General features: G+C 37.0%; 1 long non-coding RNA gene across 1 annotated transcript in view; it reads left to right on the forward strand.

Moving 5' to 3' along the window:
* LOC141584616 (uncharacterized) overlaps positions 1-14,986 on the forward strand; it is a 572,621-nt gene that overhangs the window by 99,398 nt on the left and 458,237 nt on the right. The window contains exon 3 of the long non-coding RNA XR_012517775.1: positions 14,732-14,879. This is a non-coding gene — a long non-coding RNA (uncharacterized LOC141584616). The remainder of the gene's footprint in view (positions 1-14,731; positions 14,880-14,986) is intronic.

Below are 14,986 nucleotides of genomic sequence, written 5' to 3' on the forward strand. Positions count from 1 at the left end.
TGCAGCAGAGGGACCTGACTCTTAGAAGTAAAATGAAGAAGCAGAAATAAATAGCTTTAACATCAACAAAAAGGTTGTCCACTCAGAGACACCATCCGAAAGTCACCAACTACAAAGACCATAGGTAGATATCTGGTTTTTGTCTTTGGTTCTATTTATGTGGTGGATTATGTTTATAGACTTGCATATGTTGAACCAGCCTTTCATCCCCAGGCATTCCAGGTACCTGTTGAAATGGCTGCCTGGATTTGTGTTTTTGTGTGGAGACCTGCAGCACTGGCTGAAACAGCTGTGCTGGAAACTCATGACACTTTTCTGCCCAAGAATCTATTGGTCTGTGAGCAGTAAAAACTGGTTTGGAAATGCGGTTATCACTCACCCTCTGCGTTGTTCTCACTGGGAACTGCATTCTGGAGCTGTTCCTATTTGGCCATCTTGGATTTCCCTCTTGGTAATGTTTTTTTTTTCTAGAGCAGTAAATTGGAACTTGGTAAAGTTACATGATTTAATGAAGCCATTAGACCAATGTTTTCTGAATTTTCATCTACGAATCAGTAGGTATAAGGAAGGTATTTTACTCTCTCTGTCTCTGTCTCTCTCTCTCTCTCTCTCTCTCTCTCACACACACACACACACACACACACACACAGTTTAGTAGTCAAATTAATTTAGGAAAGGATGAATACTATAAGTTGTTGGTGATTAACAATGTATGTTATGTACTGAAGACTCTGGGATGTTTGTGCATGAAGCAATCTATAAAGTTAATTCATTAAGTATAATTTAATGCATAGTTTCTTTTGTTTTGCTCGTATCTTTCATTTTATTTATGTGAGGGTTTTTTTTTGTTTCTTTTCATTTTGCTTCTTAAGTATTTCTTACATATATTTTCAATCTTCATTGTTTTTCAATAAATGCCTTTTAGGTTATAAATTTTTCTCTGAAAGCCTTTTGAGTTACAGCTCACAAGTTCTCGAATGATGTAATTCATTACCAGGTACTCCTAATATTTTTATTTTGCGTAGGATTTCATGTTTAATCTGTAAATTGCTGACAATATTTTAAGAAGTATTTTATTACTCTGTGTTCCTAGAGGGACACAGCTAGCTTATCTCTTTGAAATAAGCTGGCATGGTATATAGTAGGTACTTCATGAAACCATTATTCTCAGCAAACTAACACAGGAACAGAAAAGCAAACACCACATGTTCGCATGCATAAGTGGGAGTTGAACAAAGGAAACACATGGACACAGGGAGGGGAACATCACACATCAGGCTTGTTGGGAGGTTGGGGACAAGGAAAGGGAGAGCGTTAGGACAAATACCTAGTGCATTCAGGGCTTAAAACCTAGGTGATGGGCTGATAGGTGCAGCAAACCACCATGGCACATGTATACCTGTGCAACAAACATGCACATTCTGCACATGTATCCCTGAACTTAAAATAATAATAATTTTAAAAAGCTTGTTGAAGTGAACTAAACTTTTTTCAACATCACTGAGACTATGACAGAAATGAGGCTAGATCTGTATCTCTTGATATGTTTAGTCAGGTTTATTGAGAGAAAATTTAAATACAATAAAATTAGGCCAAGAGTGGTGGCTCATTCCAGTGTTTTGGGGAGCCTGAAGCAGGAGGATTGCTGGAGCCCAGGAATTTGAGATCAGCCTGGGCAACATGGTGAGACCTCATCTCTAAAAAAAAAAAAAAAAAAAAAAAAAAATTAAAAACTTCGCCAGACATGGTGGTGTGTGCCTGTAGTCCTACCTACTTAGGTGGCTGAGGTGGGAAGATAGCTTGAGCCCAGGAGGTCAAGCTGCAGTGACCCATGGTCATGACACTGAACTCCAGCCTAGACAACAGAGTGACACCTTGTCTCAAAATAAATAAATAAATAAATAAATATTAAATTCACCTTGTTTATGGACTTGACAAGTGTATATAGGCATATAACCATTGCCACAATTAAGATATAAAATATTCACATCCTCTCCAAAAGTTATTTTGTTCCTCTTTATAGTCAATTTCTTTCTCTTCTGCCTCCCAGCAACCATTGAATTCTTTGTCATTATAGTATTGCCTTTCTAAAATATTGTAAGAAGGGAAGCATATATGATATTGTCTTTTGTATCTGCCTTCTTTCACTTAACATAAAGCACTTGAGCTTCCTCCACATTGTTACATATAACAATAATTCATTTCTTTTTACTGGTGTGTAGTATTCCACCAAATGGCCAAAACACAGTTTGTTATCCATTCACCAGCTGATGGAAGTTTAGGTTGTTTCCATTTAGGTTCTTTTCAGCAATTATAAATAAAACTGCTCTAAACATTTGTGTACATGTTTAGTGGGCACTTATATTTTCCTTCATCTTGGGTAAAGACATAGGAATAAAATTGCTGTCTTGTATGATAATTGTATGTCGGTAGTATGGTTGTGGGACGGTAGTGGAAGGGGAGGAGTGCATTCTCTGATGTCCTTGTGTAGGAGAGAGTTTCTTGGCCTTCCCCAGTGGTGACAGCACACCTCTAATGGTATAAATACAAGATCCTGAGGCTCGGCCCAAGACTATTTCCTGGCCCTCTTCCAGGGGTAGATAATTTTTCTTTTTTATTCTGTCATCAACAATAGGTTTTTAACCTGTGACTGGCAGTGACAAGGTTTTCTGCCTCTGTCACAGAGGCGTGAGACTTTTGTTCTTTCGGAGAGGATGGTCTGGGCAGGGTGGCTGGGGTTCATGCTTTCCCCATAGTGGCTGCTATTCCCCTTCTCCTGGTCTGTATTATCTAAGAGGGACTCTCCCCAGTTGCCCACTGTGCCCCCTTATGAGCACCTCATGGAGGTGCATGGAGATGAGCCTGGGAGGGAGCAGCAACTCCTCCTGTGTCTGTGGCAGCCAGGGATTCTACACTGTCACACCCACCTGCACTCAACCTCCACCAGTCCTTTAAGGTTCAGCTGGTTCTTTCTCAGCCAACTGTATGGCAGCCAGTGCCTTTCTCTCCCATGCTCTGCTGTTTCTGAGCCAATCCACTGGTGCTTGATTTAATTCAGTTTTCTTGAAATACAAGATAAAATTAAAAGCAATTCAACGTGGTATTTTTTTTTTTTCTTGTAATGAAAATTCCTGGGAGAAGCAATGGAAGCAAAGCTGATGGTGGAGGATCAAAGTCTGAATCCCATGAGACATGGTTTTCTTTTTCTTTCTTTCTTTTTTCTTTTTTTTTGTGCAAAATTAACATTTATTTTTTATTTTATTTTATTTTATTTTTTCATTGCATTTTAGGTTTTGGGGTACATGTGAAGAACATGCAACATGGTTTTCAAATGAGCCTCCCCTAGAATACTGGGGTATTGCTAAAAAGTTTAACCAAGTTGATATCTTCCCAAAATCTCAGAAAATCCTAAGTTTATGGGTAGAATTTTCTGAATTTGAAGTTTTTGCCTCATAATTTGCTATTATTTTAATAGTTTGATAACTGCTGCTCATTGTTTGCTCAGTGTTGTATGCAGCTAGATAAACAATGAGCACAAAAATGGCAAACTGGATAGCTAGTGAAGCTCTTTCACCACCTCATAAGGTAATTGGGTTCATGTTAGATAGTTTTAATTTTGTAAAATATCCTTTCCTGAAAATTTCTGTGTATTCTGAAAATGTGGAAATCTGTATCATTTTAGAGATGCCAAAAAAATTAGCATTTCCTACAGAAACTCTGAGGAGTCTTGTGGATAAATCCTACAAAGCAAAAGGGATGATGTGGCCCAGAATTAAGATCAGAAAGAGGTCTTTGATTTCAGTCTCATGTTGTTTCTGTTACCATGTAAATTTTTACTGTCATGGCTTATGATATTTCAAGTCATTTGAAAAGCCAAGATATCAGAAAAGTCTATTTGAAGACCTAAAGAGAAAACATGTTGAGCCTAAATACAAAGCTTGTACCCAATGGTGAGGGGAGGTTTCAATAGATTTTAATTCATGCCAATTTTTATCTTGTAAAAGGAGATGGGGAGGCTTCCAGGACTGATTTGAAAAATTTAGTAAGTGAATAATAATTTTGCAAGGCATAGGGTGTCTGTGTTTATTAGAGCTGAAGACATTCTGAAACGTAAGATCCTCCTTCAAATCTGGAGTCTATGTATATTTTATTTTTATATTTAAACATATGCAATACAAACATACCTTGGTACCCATATATATATTTTCTAGTAAAACCACTAAAAATTTTGTTTCTAGTCTATAAAATAGGCTCTAGTATATCAATATTTCATGGTACTCCAGTGTATGTGATTTCCATGCAACTTTCCACCTGCATTTGAGTTGACTACTGTGAGTTTTCACATGATTTATCTTGCATGTTGGGGCATCATCTTGAATTTTGGCCTGGAAAGTGACTGTGGCTTAATTTACTTATCTGTAAAATGGAAATGATAATCGTGCCTCCTTTATAGGGTTGTCGTGAGAATTAAAGAAGGCATTGCTTATAAACTCTTTGTTACAGTGTCTGGCTGTAGTAAACATTTATTAGAGTTTAGCTATCATTAGTATCTGAAGTGGTCATGGGATTGTTTTGCCAGTCCAGTAGAAGAGCTATACATCACTGGTGGTATTTCTCTCTTTAAAATGGAGGGGACAACAGTGAAGTATTATTGACCTATTAACTTCAAGCATTTATTTGTGTAGATCAACTGGGATAATGCTCATTAATCTATGTCACAACTGCAAAATACTCTACACACATAATATGTTGGAGTTGCAAAGTTAACAGCTATTCATACCCAGAAAAAATTGTCATTGTTATTTTATACACTCATCGTTTTAAGACCATCTGTCATGTTTTATTTTGTGCTTTTAAGTGTTTTATTCTTCTTGGTTTATTTATTCTTTATTTATAGAAATTTACAGGGTACAAGTACAATTTTGTTGCATCCATAAATTGTATAATCAAATTAGGGCTTTTAGAGTATAGCTTTATTTTCAATAAAAGCTTGTCTAACCTTGAATTTAACATATTGTTTTCGATAATTTCTTTCACATCTGACAAGCATAAGTGTTAGGGTGGTGTTTTAATTTAGTTCAGGTTATGTAAAACATCTCAAAAGTTCTAAAATCGTCCTTCGATGGGCAAGCCTTGGCCACAATGTCAGTCTAACTCTGCAAGGGTTTTCTAGTTATCTTCTTTCTCTTCAGAACCAGCAGAGGGAGCACCAGTCTCTCCCTATCTAAACAATCATAATGACTTTTAAACATATGGTGGGCCTTTCATAATTAAATTTTTAAAAATAGATGGAGTTTGAATGAAGATGTAAAACTCAAAGTATAAATGTGCATTAATTACCTTAATAACGCTGCCAAGTTTAAACTTATTCAGAATGAAAATGTTCAAGACTACAGGTCATATGGAATGAAACTGGCAGCTACCAGGTAACTTTAACAGAACCTAATTTAGAAAATACTGTCAGAAGTAGAGTAGAGACTAAGAATGCCTGAAATTATTTAATAAATATTTATTGAGTATATGCAATATTTCAGATCATGAGCTAAATAATGGCATTATAAAGACGAACCAGATTCAGTCTGGGGAGGTTGGCAGGAAAAGGTTAGGAAAAGCCACTTGAAGAAAATAATGCCTAGTTTCTAAATAAGAGCTTTAAATAAAATATTTGTTGAATGAATGAATGCTAATAATATGTGTATTAATAATACAAAATTATCATTTTCTATGATGTTTTAAAGTTATGGTGCTTCTGCATACATTACTCATTTAATTATACTTAGGACACGTGTAACATCTCAGAGATGGTAAATTGCAGATGAAAGTCATTAATGGTAAATCAGTGAGCTTTATAGTCACTGTATCTGGCGTGTACAATTTGTCTTTTTAAAATAAGAAACATCTGCTTGTAAATAGATTCTTAGAAAATGAACATATTTCCTTAGTAATGCAGAAGAATCTCTTTTAGAAGTTACTTTTTTCAGTTAGTGGAAAATAATTTAAAACTATTAAGTACCCTTGTTTAGAAGATCAAGAAGGTTTACCAGTGGAAATAGATCTAAATCTAAAGCAAGAGTCTAGGCAAGAGTTTCCTTGAGATCATTAGACAAGTCTTAGTTGAGGGAAGTACAGGATTATGCCATTCGGAAAATTTCATATATTAAGAAGAAATAATCCAATAAATTTTACTAGTGGGTCCAATAGAATGTCTGGGATAATATATCATTTATGTCTGTGCCCAAAATTTCTTTGAATTTGTTAGATTAGGTAACTCACCTCATATTCAGAACTAAATTTTGGATCAGAAGAAAGTTATCCACATTAACTTTGAATTCCTTCAACTTTGTGAATAAACTTTTGGATATTAAAAAAGTAAAGTAGCCGGGTGCGGTGGCTCAAGCCTGTAATCCCAGCACTTTGGGAGGCCGAGGCGGGTGGATCACGAGGTCAAGAGATCGAGACCATCCTGGTCAACATGGTGAAACCCCGTCTCTACTAAAAGTGCAAAAAATTAGCTGGGCATGGTGGCACGTGCCTGTAATCCCAGCTACTCAGGAGGCTGAGGCAGGAGAATTGCCTGAGCCCAGGAGGCGGAGGTTGCGGTGAGCCAAGATCGCGCCATTGCACTCCAGCCTGGGTAACAAGGGCGAAACTCCGTCTCAAAAAAAAAAAAAAAAAAAAAAAAAAAGTAAAGTAAATGGATATGATGATGCCTTTCAGAGGCCACAAATAGACACCTAGATCTTTCAACAACCTTATTACTCTTACCAGGGATGGACAAAAACTCAAAATGTATCAAACACAAATGAAGCACCTGATTTTTAAAAAATTAAAATTTAATTTTAATCAAATTAAAATTTGATTTGGGAATAGAACAAAATACATCTGTTCTGGTTTTATGTTAGATGTGGTGATTTCAATTTTACTCAAGATAAGACATAGCCTTTGACCCTACTACTTCTACATTCTACTTCCAACAATTAAATATTTTTAAAATTGTTATGGATTTTATAGTCACATAAGATAATTTGCAATAATCCTTTTAAGGGGCCATTATAAGAGTTAAGAAGGTAGATCAGTAAATTATCTGGATTCTGAACTGTGTTTTTGAACTCTACTAGACTAATGGCTTCAGGGATGGTCAGGATAATCACATTTGTATCTCCTGATCTGGCATACAACAAGGTCTCAAAGAATGTTGAATGACTAATTAAATGAATACTAAATGAACATTGATTGAGAACACAGAATTTAAAAAGTTACTTTTTTTGTGAAGTCAATCCTTACCTATGCTCTCTTGAGAATTTACATCCAAAAGTAGATCCTTAGTTTTCCAGAAACACATATTCAAAATACACCACTTCCATTATTTGAAAAAATCACCAGAGGGATTTTTGTCTCCTACCTAAAAAGAAATGGCATTGCCACATATATGTACATTATCAGAAATAATATCATAGCCAATTACCTTCATGGTTATCACAGTAAGTCTGTTATCAAAAGTTTCATCTTCATAATGTAAAGTGGTCTTGGAATTCAGTAATGTAGATAGGTACATTCTTTTGAGGTTTACCTCTTCCCAGAAATCTTTTGTGATTTTTTAACCTGGTGGCATAAACTCAGTACAAGGAAGACAGAATTCTCTGATCTGAAACATAATTGGGAAGGAGACTAAAGAAAGCAAGAAGGAAGACAGAACAGATGAGAGAGAAAAGAGCTGTGTTTGTCAGTAGAATGAAAATGCTTTAGAAATGTTCTTTCTGCAATCGCATCTCCAAAACCTTGACCATCTCAGATGTTAATATCTCCCAGGAAATTCTCCAAGTCTTCTGCCAGAACTCGTGTTTCTTTTATAGCACATACTTTACCCTATCTTGATAATTTTTAACTTTTACCTTTGAAATAATTTTAAGTTTACAAAAGGGTTGCAGAGATTGTTTGAAGGTTTCCCATGTACACTTCTTCTTGCTTCCCCTAAAGTTAATATATTACGTACACTTAATCACATGGGCAACATTAAGAAATTAACATTTGTCAATAGTATTACCTAAATTACTGTTTACTTTCATTTCCTGTTTTCCTACTAATGTAATTTTTATTGTTGTTGTTCAAGGATACAATCCAGGATACTACATTGTAATTAGTCATTGTGTCTCCATTATGGTTAAGCATCAGGCTTAGACACTGTGTCCCTGGGTCCCTGGTATACGTTCCTGCTTCTCTCCGATTGGTATTACTTGCTTTTGTTTTCTGTTCTGTCCTCCAGCCACAGTGGATTTATAACAATGCCCTAAGATCACAGTTTTTGCTGCTTTTCCTTCTGTAGATTAAGACTTTTGTTTTGTAGGGGAAATAGAGGTAATGGGTTGAGCCAGAGTCTTGGAAGCAACTACTTCCTTCTTCCACTAACACCTTAAGATAATTTTTGTCAGTGTCTTAGTCCATTCCTTTTGCTGTAAATCATTATATACTGGATAATTTATAAATAATAGTAATTTATTTCTCCTAATTCTGTAGGCTGGAAAGTCTAAGGTCAAGGCATTGGCAGATTTGGCGTCTTGAAGAGGCTTACCCTCTGCTTCCAAGATGGCACACCGTTTCTGTATCATCTTGATGGGATTAATGTTCTGCTCCCAAGTAGTAGAAGAGCAGAAGGAGGAGGCAGTTATCTGAAGCCTCTTTTATAAAGACGTTCATCCCATTCATGAGGGTGGAACCCTTATGGCCTAATCACCCCTGAAGAACCCCATCTCTTAATACCATCACTTCGGGGCCTAAGTTCCAACACATGAATTTTGGAAGAATACATACATTTAAACCATGGCTGTCAGAATTTTCCCTGGTCTTCCCTGTGAGTGCCTGGTGTGGTTCATGATTCATGCAGACAAAGTCTACAAGAGCATACTCCTATGCTTGCAGTCCTTTGGGGCTTGGCATTCTCATGCTTCCTCACCATCATCCTCTATGTAAAAACTCACTAAAATTTTTTAGCTACATTTTTTTTGCTAGATGGAATCTTACTGTGTTGTCCAGGCTGGACTTAAACTCGTGGGCTCAAAGGATTCTTCTGCCTCAGCCTTCCCAGTATCTGGGACTACCCAATATTTTTTAACCAGCTAATATGGTATCTGATGTTGTCTGCCTCAGGTAAGCAAGTGCCCAGGTCATGTATCTCCCTGAGGGCACTATGTCTTCTCAATCTTCAGGTTATTTGGTGACTCTGAAACATCATTTCTTTAGTAAGTTGAAGAAATGCATTAATTTGCACTTTGTGCATATAGCTTTGTTCTTGTAATAAGGTAGGAGCAACATGTCTGAGCTGAAAAACTCTGATATTAATTTATAGCATCATCTGTGCCTTTTTTGGTCTTTATTCCTTACTACTACATTTCTCAGAATTCACTGTGCGTAAGAATCAACTGAGAAGCATGTTAATGATACATATTTTTGTGTCTCACCTCCAGAAATTGTGACTCTGTAGTCTGAGGTAGATAAAAAGAATTTGCATGTTCAGAAAGTTCCCTAGGAACTTTTAGCAGGCGATCCCCATGCTACAAGGGGCCTTTTCAAAGGTAAACTCCCCTTAGGGATGGTAGCTTGCTCACCATCATATCTCCCAGGGTGTTCAGGTAGATGCCTTGTATATATTAGTTTCTTTATAAATATGCATTTATAGTTCCTAGTTGAACAAGAGCAGAGGTGGGAAAAAACATCACTTGAAATAGCCTACCATTTCCTCATGTCTGTAAAACTTATCCATAATCTAAGGTTCAGCTGAAGTTTCAAATCTTCTCACCATCTTCCTAGTATGGGAGCAGTTCCGGGGCAGTGAATCAAGAAGGCTATTTGTCAGTAGCTGGCGATGTGATTTGGCTAAGGCACTTAAACCTTTCTTCACTTCATTTTGTATTTTGATTTAAAAAATATAAAAATGGAATAGACGTTGTATCATAAATAAGAGTAATCATGAAAATCACTTGGGTGGTGTTTATTTTTACGTATATGTATATGTGTATTTGTGTGTATATATCTATATATATGCACAAACATACTATATATATGTATTTGTCTTAGTCGATTTTCATTGCAAAGACTCTGGAAAGCTTTAATTCTGAAAATCAAAAGAAGCTGAGTTTTCAAATTGGACCTAACAATTTGGTATGAGAAGTAATGCTGTTTTGAACATCCAGGGGAGGCCATGTTAACCATAAAGTATGAAAGGCCATAAGGCCAATTTTGATTTGTTTCATTGATTTTATTAGTAGAATCATTTCCAGAAAGGAAGTGTAACCCATAAGTTACTTAAAATTAATGTTCGTCACTGCATGTTCTCACTCATAAGTGGGTATTGAACAATGAGAACACATGGACACGGGGAGGGGAACAACACACACCTTGGCCTGTCGAGGGCTGGGGGACTAGAGGAAGGATAGCAAGGGATGGGGCGATTGGGGAGGGATAACATTAGGAGAAATACCTAATGTAGATGACAGGTTGATGGGTGCAGCAAACCGCCATGGTACGTGTATACTTATGTAACAAACCTGCATGTTCTGTACATGTACCCCAGATCTTAAAGTATAATAATAACAACAAAAATAATGCTTGTACACTACCCCTGAGGTCTCACTGCAAGGGATTAGAGGGAACAAAAATTGATGATTTTGAATTGTCTTGTTCAGAAATTATCATGATATCCAAGTTTCCTTGCAAAGGAGAATCAGTATTCGGTTGTTATGCCAATCAAGAAGTAATTCCCTTTTTCAAAGATACCTCTGCAGCATAGAGATTGCTGAACCTGTGAAGAAAAGGTAGTCATCAAAGAAAACAGCCACAGATTTAGAGTTCACTTTGGAGAGGCAAAGAACTGCCATGTTACAAAGCCAAAGTGCAGCAAAGTATTTGTCAGAAGACAAACCTTGACAATGATTAATGGATAAAAGTGGAGATTTTAAATAACTCCAAGATCAAAGATTGAGGCCCGTAAGACAGAAATACGTATTCCAGCATGGAAAAGCTGATCCTGTTCTGGGCCAGTCCCTTAACCTCTTTGTTCTAGGTTTATCATAAGTTCTAACAGAGACGAAGTTCTGGTTGGCAGAACTTCCTACATATCCATTCCATTTCGTTGTATTCTAACATGTATCTTGGTAACATTACCAAGTATTGAGTTATTTGATCTCAGTAAATCCTTTGTCATCTTCATAAGGTTCTGAATAAAAGCACCACTTCTAGGTACCATTTAATGTAAATGCTGAAACTGAAAATAACTAACTTGATAATTATGGTTAAGGTTGTGGTGCTAGTGTTGGTACTGTAGAGTAAGTATTACTGTGATTGTTTGGCTACCTAACAACCATCAGCCATTTTGAATTTCACTGATACTTTTGGGAGAATTTGTTCATTTGTGAGTACTTTTAAAGTCAGCCATTTGTCCTGCCCTGCCTTAGGGTAAAAGCCAGGTACAGAACTCAAGTAAGTAGATCGAACTTGCCTATTATCTTTTTTTTTTTTTTTCTTGAGATGGAGTCTCACTGTGTCGCCCAGGTTGGAGTGCAACTTCCACCTCGCAGGTTCAAGCAATTCTCCTGCCTCAGCCTCCCAAGTAGCTGGGATTACAAATGCACACCACCACACCCAGCTAATTCTTTTTCATATTTTTAGTAGAGATGGGGTTTCACCATGTTGGCCAGACTGATCTTGAACTCCTGACTTCAGGCAATCCGCTCTCCTCGGCCTCCCAAAATGCTGGGATTATAGGTGTGAGCCACTGCACCCAGCCTTGTCTAGAGTCTTGGGCTGACTGAATCACAAAACAAAATATTTGGAACTTATTAATTATAGCATTTGGACTCAGCAGACGGTTGGATCATCAAGTTCTCTTGGTTTGTGATCCTTCCCGTTCTGTTTTAAAGCCTACTTTTCCAGTTTCCCTTTTATTCTGTCAGTATCTTCTATCACTCAAGTAAATTAGCTTTTTAAGTTGGCCTAAATTTGTCTTTGATATTTAAACTATTTTCATATATCATGCAACTTACCAAATACAGTGAGCAAAACCAGATAACTAGCCTCACAATTTTCAGAAAGAGAATAGTTTTATCTTGGATAGTACTTCATATGATCGAAGGCCAACAGGAAGAAAGGAGAAGTAAATATTAGAAATAATTTTGTTACTTGTGGGTGCCCTGGGTAGTCTCTGTTAGGCAATGTTAGTTCAGTACATAGTCAGCTCAGATTTGGCCCACTCTTCTCCTATCGTCAGCTTGTAGAACCAAGTGCTGCAAATATCTGGGCATATGCAATGAGCATTCATTTACTTTTGGTCATATACCGAGGAACACTGAGCCAAGGAAGAAAAAAGACGAGGAACAAACAGCTCCCAGATGTACTCTGGCTACAAGAATTATGTGATAGAAAATATCCAAAATATGAGAGTGGGAATTAGAAAGGGTACCCAGGTGTGCAGATGATTTAAGATACATTCAAGAGTCTAAAGCAGACCATCTGAACAAAATGTGATGACTGTATGGGCTAAGGCACACTCACTGAGGTGTAATTTTCTGCATTCAATCCATGCTCCACTTACCTAGTATTGTGATCTAGGCAAGTTACAAAATCTCTCTGTGCCTCTTTTTCCTGATGCATTAAGTAGAAATAATTATTATACCTATCTTACAAATATTTATTGAGGATTAAGTAAGTTAATGCAAATTCAGTGCTTAAAGCAGTGCCTGGAAGACAGTAAGTGTTTAATAAATATTAACTATTAAAAAGCATTGGTAAATACAGTTGGGGTTCAGTGGTAAGCTTCTCTTCAGGCCAGAGTGTGGACAGGAGGAATGAAGAGCACTTAGCTGGAATCAACAGTGAGTTAGTGAGGATCCAGGAATGTTTTCCTAAATCTGACCTGAATTTGGAGACAAAAGATGTGGCATAGCATACTGTGGAGGAAAACTCAATTGAATCTACATGGAAAATATCCTAGATGTATGTCTTACCTTGTTCCCTCTTTTTCTTTCTATTTAAAAAATTCTGCACCACTGTACTGGCAGACAAATCCTTAACCTCTTTGTTTTCTCATCCATAAAACAGGCACCATAACTCTGTGTGTGAAATGAAGTTATCTGTATGAGAGTACTTTGTAAAGTTATAGATATTTGCATTATTCAGTGCCCTTTCAGTTGCAAGTGAAGGAAGTTCAATTCAAATGGCTAAAAAGGTAAATGGAATTAATTGGCTGATGAAACTTGACAGGATATTGGGTATTTTATAGGACTGAAGGACAAGCTAAAGAAATGTGCTTATAAAAGCCTGGAACTAGGTATTCAAAATGACCTGGATGCTTTTTCCTCTTCTCTAAGACTATCCCAGGAAGCACTGCCCATATGGTATTCAAGGGGAAAAGCATGCCAAGGGTGCAAGGTAGAGTACAAGGTTAATGGTGTCCTTAGGAGATGTCACATGTTCTCATCCTTGCTTGACTTTGCTTCTCTTTGTATACCTTAGTTTCTTCTACACCAGATAGGTTTCCTCCCTTAATATGGCCACAAGGAGCTTCAGCTTGTATCCTTCTAACACCGTAACAGAAAGAAAGTAAAATCTTTCCTTTAGCTCAAGTAGAAATTTCCCAAGAAGGACTCTGCTTGGCCTGACCTGGCCCTGTGCCTATTCTTGAACCACTGCAGTCTGGAGGATGGGGCCCTCCGATTGGATGATCCTGGTTCATGTGCTGCCTCTGTCGTTGTGTATATGGTGGCTGGCGGGAGGGGTTACCTGACTAAAAGTCCCTTCAATTGTGCGGTGTAGAAAAGATGTTCTGTTAATTAAAGAAAGGAAATATGAAAGACAAGCTAGTGCTACCATGGTCCGCCACAAATTAAAGCATTATTATTTCCTAATGCTCGAGATTATTCACTACCCTTCCACCCTGCATTACTGTGAAGAGTGTGTTGTTCAGTAGCTGTAGTTATATGCCTATACGATATAAAACAAGCCTTGATTTTCCTATTGGGAAAGCAAACTACTTGCTGAATTAAGATATTTCACCCCAGCTGTACAATTATTCTTCACCACTACCCTTTTGGAGCACTCTAACACTATCACAAATGAGATATTACTTTTCCATATGCTACTTTCATGTGGTCATGTTTTAGAAGTCCTGAAAAAAAGTAGTAACTATCACCATTACTAAAAGACTAGAAATTCAAAGGGCATTCATTTGCTCAGTATGTCTCCCGAGTGTTTTCACAAATATCAAGAAGTCAGTCTGGTTTGGGAGGAAAAAAATAGTGTGTTTATCAGATGTACTTGCTGAGGCACATAAACAAATATTACTGGGACTATGGAAATGATATGTGGATATGTTTCCAGAAACTTAAACAGAAGAATTATTCAGAGAGCAAAAGAAGGTGTCTGGGAAGTGATAACCCTTAGAGGGCCTACTAGAAAGATTAGAGATATATAGGTGAATAATAACTTACATAAAAATTGAAGGTGAACTGGTAGTGAATTCAAGTTTAAAATCACAATAAAGAACACCTTCTCTTTTCTCCCAAATTGTTTTACTCATCATTTCTAAGTTTCTATTTTATGTTTTCTTTTTTTCTTAACAACGTAGTTCTCAGAATTTGTCTATTTTAAATACCATTCTTTTGAGTCTACACACAATCTAATTGATATAAGTTTAGTGTTTTGTTTTCTCTTATATGTTGCTATTGTTATCTCCACTTTACAGATAATAAAACAGAGGCACAGAGATGATAAGTAACGACCAAGCTTGTGAAGCTGGTTAGTGACACGGCCAGCATATGGACCAAGACAGGCTGACTCCAGAGCACATGCCCTCAACTCTCCCATCTTGCTGCATTTTCACTAAATTCAAGGTAAATGTTTGTGATTTGGTGTGTGGTCAAATTCTTCTCTCACTGGAGACTTTTTGTGTGGTCAGATACATTGTATTCATCCATTTATTAAACACAACAACAAGATT

The sequence above is a fragment of the Saimiri boliviensis genome, chromosome 5 (assembly GCF_048565385.1).
Source record: "Saimiri boliviensis isolate mSaiBol1 chromosome 5, mSaiBol1.pri, whole genome shotgun sequence".
NCBI lineage: Eukaryota > Metazoa > Chordata > Mammalia > Primates > Cebidae > Saimiri > Saimiri boliviensis.